The 6,387-nt window shown below is 38.0% G+C and overlaps 1 non-coding gene across 1 annotated transcript; it reads left to right on the forward strand.

The window, feature by feature from the left end:
• Positions 1-2,342: 2,342 nt before the first annotated feature.
• TRNAV-AAC (transfer RNA valine (anticodon AAC)) lies at positions 2,343-2,416 on the forward strand. Its single transcript has one exon. It is a non-coding gene; the product is annotated as a tRNA-Val (tRNA).
• Positions 2,417-6,387: the final 3,971 nt, after the last annotated feature.

The raw sequence follows: 6,387 nt of genomic DNA on the forward strand, positions 1-6,387 counted from the left end.
ATGAACCAAACTTAGTATCCGAGGTCTAGGATGATTGGTCCAACATACTGTTTTCGCTACATGAAGAGTAATTGAGTCTTTTGTTATGTGATCTTCGAGGCTTCAAATGTCAAACTGTGACGAAAATGACAAAAGAGAAAGAAAAATAAAACTAAAAGTAAAATTAAATTAAACATTAAAATAATGCAATTTAAAACCAAACAACACCTCCACTAAACACGAATTGAATAGCAATGCAAACATGTGTTGTTAAAGGTTTGTTACAAATGGAGAAAGGGTTCAGGATACTATTTCGAACGAAATATAAAAGGCCCAAAGTACACAGACTAGGTCGACACTCATAAACGAACGTCAATTGACAATGCAACTCTCAAGCGCTCCCTCACCTCGAGCATAGTTAGTGAAGACCGGAAAAAGAAATCTAAAAGGCGACGAGTAAAAAAGTACTCAGTAAGCAGCCTACTTGTAGGCTCTCATTGCATCCAATTCCTGGTACGTTTCCAAGAGCCTTTCTCTAGGCTCTAGGAAGTTTCGGCTTTACTCTATAGTTGTTTGACCATCTGAGGAATCTTCCAATGGTGTCATGGTGTAGTGGGTTATCACGTTAGTCTAACAGACTAAAGGTCTCCCATTCAAGTCTGGGCGACGCTATGTTTGAGATTTTTAATTTTATTTTTATTTATATTTTTTTAATATGGATTCATTTTAGGTCTCTCCGGGAAAGCTTAGGAGCTTTAGAGCTTGATAAGCCCGAGAGTCGTGCCCTCAAACACACATTAAGCATGTTATTAATTGTTTGGACTTTTATTGAAGAAATACTTGTAGGAATCAACAAGGACTAGGGTGGAATGGTCGTGAGCACGTTATATGCTCTATTTAGCCAAAAAATTTATGAACTAAACTTAGTATCCAATGTCTAGGATGATTGGTCCAACAGACTGTTTTCGCTAGACGAAGAGTCATTGATTCTTTCGTTACGTGATTTTCAAGCTTCAAATGTCAAATTGTGACAGAAAATGACAAAGAGAAAAAAAAAATAAAACTAAAAGAAAAATTAAGTTAAACATTAAAATAATGCAATTTAAAATCAAACGGCACCTCGACCAAAACAAATTGAAAAAAAATGCAAACATGTGTTGTGAAAGGTTTGTTACAGACGGAGAAAGGGTTCAGGATACTGTTTCGAACGAAATATAAAAGGCCCAAAGTATAGAGACCGGGTCGACACTCATAAACGACCCTCAAGTGACAATGCAGCTCTCAAACGCTCCCCCACCTCGAGCGACAGTTAGCGAAGACGTGAAAAAGAAATCTAAAAGGCGGCGAGTAAAAAAGTACTCAGTAAGCAGCCTACTTGTAGCCTCTCATCGCATCCAGTTCCGGGTAGGTTTCCGCGAGCTGTTCTCTAGGCTCCAGGAAGTTTCGGCTTTACTCTATAGTCGCCTGACCTTCTGGGGAAGCTTCCAATGGTGTCGTGGTGTAGTTGGTTATCACGTCAGTCTCACACACTGAAGGTCTCCAATTCAAGTCTGGGCGACGCCATATATGAAGAATTTTATTTTTGTTCTTATCTTTATAATGTGGATCATTTTAGACCTCTACGAGAAAGTTCAAGAGCTTTAGAGCCTTGATAAGCCCGAGAACCGTGCCCTCGAACGAGCATGTAATTAATTGTTTGGACTTTTATTGAAGAAATACTTGTAGGAATCAAGGGTGGAATGATTGTGAGCACGTTATATGCTTGATTTAGCCAAGAAATAAATTTATGAGCTAAACTTAGTATCCGAGGTCTAGGTTGATTGGCCCAACAGGCTATTTTCGCTAGACGAAGAGTCATTGAGTCTTTTGTTACGTGATTTTCGAGGCTTCAAATCTCAAACCGTGACGAAAGTGACAAAAAGAAAGGAAAATAAAATAAAATAAGTAAAATTAAGTTAAACATTAAAATAATGCAATTTAAAATCAAACGGCACCTCGACCAAAACAAATTGAAAAAAATGCAAACATGTGTTGTGAAAGGTTTGTTACAGACGGAGAAAGGGTTCGGGATACTGTTTCGAACGAAATATAAAAGGCCCAAAGTATAGAGACCGGGTCGACACTCATAAACGACCCTCAAGTGACAATGCAGCTCTCAAACGCTCCCCCACCTCGAGCGACAGTTAGCGAAGACGTGAAAAAGAAATCTAAAAGGCGGCGAGTAAAAAAGTACTCAGTAAGCAGCCTACTTGTAGCCTCTCATCGCATCCAGTTCCAGGTAGGTTTCCGCGAGCTGTTCTCTAGGCTCCAGGAAGTTTCGGCTTTACTCTATAGTCGCCTGACCTTCTGGGGAAGCTTCCAATGGTGTCGTGGTGTGGTTGGTTATCACGTCAGTCTAACACACTGAAGGTCTCCAGTTCAAGTCTGGGCGACGCCATATATGAAGAATTTTATTTTTGTTCTTATCTTTATAATGTGGATCATTTTAGACCTCTACGAGAAAGTTCAAGAGCTTTAGAGCCTTGATAAGCCCGAGAACCGTGCCCTCGAACGAGCATGTAATTAATTGTTTGGACTTTTATTGAAGAAATACTTGTAGGAATCGAGGGTGGAATGATTGTGAGCACGTTATATGCTTGATTTAGCCAAGAAATAAATTTATGAGCTAAACTTAGTATCCGAGGTCTAGGTTGATTGGCCCAACAGGCTGTTTTCGCTAGACGAAGATTTTCGAGGCTTCAAATCTCAAACCGTGACGAAAATGACAAAAAGAAAGGAAAATAAAATAAAAAAGTAAAATTAAGTTAAACATTAAAATAATGCAATTTAAAATCAAACGACACCTCGACCAAAACAAGCATGTAATTAATTGTTTGGATTTTTATAGAAGAAATACTTGTAGGAATCGAGGGTTAATTGTTTAGATAGTGTTTGTTTGGACTTTTATAGAAGAAATACTTGTAGGAACCAAGGGTTAATTGTTTGGACATTGTTTGTTTGGACTTTTAAAGATTAAATACTTGTAGGAATCAAGGGTTAATTGTTTGGACTTTGGACTTTTATTGAAGAAATACTTGTAGGAGAAAATTTGAAGAGTTAGCCTTGATAAGCCCGAGAACCGTGCCCTCGAACAAGCATGTAATTAATTGGTTGTACTTTTATTGAAGAAATACTTGTAGGAATCAAGGGTGGAATGATTGTGAGCACGTTATATGCTTGATTTAGCCAAGAAATAAATTTATGAACTAAACTTAGTATCCGAGGTCGAGGTTGATTGGCCCAATAGACTCTTTCCGCTAGACTTCGGGATGTTGGGAAGATGAAGGCCGTCGATTCAGCAGCCTTACCTGTATTAGGAGTTGCGAAGAGAACTCCCATCAAACTGGGGACTTTGACTGGACGAACCGACTTGGTGATAGTCAAGATGGATGATTTCGATATCTTGTTAGGGACGGACTTCCCTACTAGAACACAAAGTCATCTCCGGACCCCTAGCAAAAAGTTCATTTATAATAGGGTCAAACCCAACGATTGTCCAGACTAACACCCGCCAACCAGGAAGGGTGAAAAAGATTTCAACACTACAGTTGAGGCAGGATCTAAGCCGTGATGAACTTACACTCAGTGCCATTACCGAATCAAAAGAGGGAAGATCGAGCGAGCCAACCTCAACAAAAGTCTCGCGGTCAATTCAAAAACATCGCGACATGAGACAAGGAAGTCGGACAAAGTATTTTCTCCAGCTAGGAAGATAATAACAAAGTTGATGTCATATCAGGGGCAGAATCACCTTCCACGAATGAATGTCATACGTCTGAACCCGAGCTAGCCGATTTCTACGAGCAGCTAAATGACTTACTAATAGTTGGGTCCATCAGGCCCTCAAATACCACTGTTAGTGATCATCCAAGTGTTAGAGAGAGACAACAAGCCAACACTGCCACCAAGGAAGGGAGAAAGGGACAAACCTTAGAAACAACACATGGTCACGTAGAAGTACCATCAAGACAGAGAAAGAGAAGGGTCGGTTAAAAGCGTCGACCAGGACAGTTTCAAGGAGAGAGAGTTCTAATCAAGTTGAGGTCAGATCAACTACGAGATCAAAACAATAAGAGTCGAAGACTGATGAGAAAATACTATGGACCAGTCGAAGTTATTCACAAGATCGGAAAGGTGTCATATAGGATCCATTTGCTCCCATGGATGCGGACTAGCCCTGTTGTCCACGTCAGTAACATGAAACACTACTCTTCTGAAGTAAAAGACATCAAGCACAGAGAGGTGACATGACCTCACATAAAGAAGAAGAATCCCGAAGCAAAAGATGCAGGAGAAACTTTGACGGAGGAGACGCTAAGAGCTGACGAACCAAGAATCAGTTTTCAAAACCTCCTTACAGAATTGACGAGACTCTGCAATACTGAAATCAGCTGGAAGCACATTGAAAAGACCTAAAAGTCAACCTCAGCCTACAACACAGAGTTGTAACGAGTCGGTTGACAGAGACGTCAACCAATTGAGTGAGGGAGGACGTCTCGATCATGCTTGTCCAAAGTCTGTTGCTTATGGCCGCATGATAGATGTCCTAGTCTTGCTTGTTTGGGTCGGTTGACAGGGATGTCAACCAATTGATTCCTAGTTTTGCTTGTTTGGGTTGGTTGACAAGGACGTCAACCAATTGAGTGGGGGAGGATGTCACGGTCATGCATGTCCAAGGCGTGTTGTCAATGGTTGCATGACAGATGTCCCGGTCTTGCTTGTCCAGGACGTGTTGTCCATGGTTGCATGCTCGTTCCAAACCCTTTTTACATACTTTCATCCTAGATAGGTCTTTACCATTTCATATATTGGGTCAGTATGATGGTGTATGCCCGTTCACCAAAATCATGTCTACACTTGCAAGGGCTAAAATGCCTCAAAATGTACTATAAGGGGATATGATTAGTTGTCAACTTCTCCCTACCCGATAGTTATCTGCAGTCAGTTGTTGTTGTTGCCTCTTGCTTACATTCCCATATAACACCAATTTCAATTTCTCAAATCTTGTTTTCAAAACTCTATTTCGAAATCTCTCTACTCCCGCTTTCTAAAACTTTCTTCTAGAACTAGGGCCAGAGGCTCGAGCATACGTCGCTTGGTCGTAGGCGACGCAAGAACGAATAGGCTTAACTCACTTGTTGCTGAGAAGTGAGTATCGCACAATCACAAGTCCGCTGCCATCAAAGTGCTATTGTGACAACGAGCAGGGTGGAGAAGTCAATTATGGTCGACTCAAGAGTTTTATGTTTTTATTTTTATTTATTTATTTTATTGATAGGCGTTTCCGCAGTTAGTTGTTCATTGATTTAAACTAGGTGTGTTTGTGGACACCTAGTTTATAAGGACTAGGGAGTGACACCGAGTTAACTCGTGGTTTTAAGTTTTTATGTTTGATTAAATTTTTTTTTAGGTTGCCCACCTTTTAACCTTTTTAAAGGGACCCGCACCTGATTTTAACAAATTACCTCTTTTGCATATTTCATTTGTTTTAAAACTCTTAAAATCACTTTTCTTTGTAACATCCATAACTGCTGTGGGTGAGAAAAGTTGGGTCTGTACCTATGATTTTTCATTAAAGTATTTTAAGTTTTAAATTTTTTTATTTATTTATAGGTTACATTCACACCGTTCTAATTAGGTTGATACACAAACTCTTGGAATATTCACCCAGTTTCTAATTAAGTTGATACACAAACTCTTGGAATATCTCAAGTAAAGTCAAAGGTTTCATTTTGAGGTTATAAAAATGTATGTATATTATCATTGTAAATGATAATAAAAAGAGCATTTGTACTCTCCTTTAGTCAATTACTAAGTTTCAATGTCCCACCTCATTTAATGTACCTTATATGACTTTTGTAATTAATTTTGTAAGTTAATTTATGCATCGTCCAACTATCATTCATTTTTCTGCCCGTAAACATTAATATTTGATTCCTTGTCCGTGAATTTCAACCTAACTTGTACAAAGGTGAAAAATCGAACTACGATCATTGAGATGATATTATATTAATATCTTATCCTCTAAATTATATTTGGATCGACACACTTTCAAAGTAAATTAATAATGAAGAATGCCTCGAATGAGTTATCATAAATATATAAAATTAAAAAAAAATATATGAATTTATTTATAAAAATTAATTCTAAAGCATGAGAACTTACATTAATTATAATTTATAATAAAATTTCCAAGGGTGTTCAAATTTTAATAGCAAAATAATATTTAAAAAACATTCAATTTAATAATTTAAATACATTCGTAACATTGATACAAAAGCAAACATGTAAAAGATTTTTTTTTTTTTTTTTTTTTGGCAAAATTTACCACTTTATTTTAATTAAAATTATTTATAAATATTTTTAAAG

The sequence above is a fragment of the Cucurbita pepo genome, chromosome 11 (assembly GCF_057944985.1).
Source record: "Cucurbita pepo subsp. pepo isolate OVF chromosome 11, ASM5794498v1, whole genome shotgun sequence".
Lineage (NCBI taxonomy): Eukaryota > Viridiplantae > Streptophyta > Magnoliopsida > Cucurbitales > Cucurbitaceae > Cucurbita > Cucurbita pepo.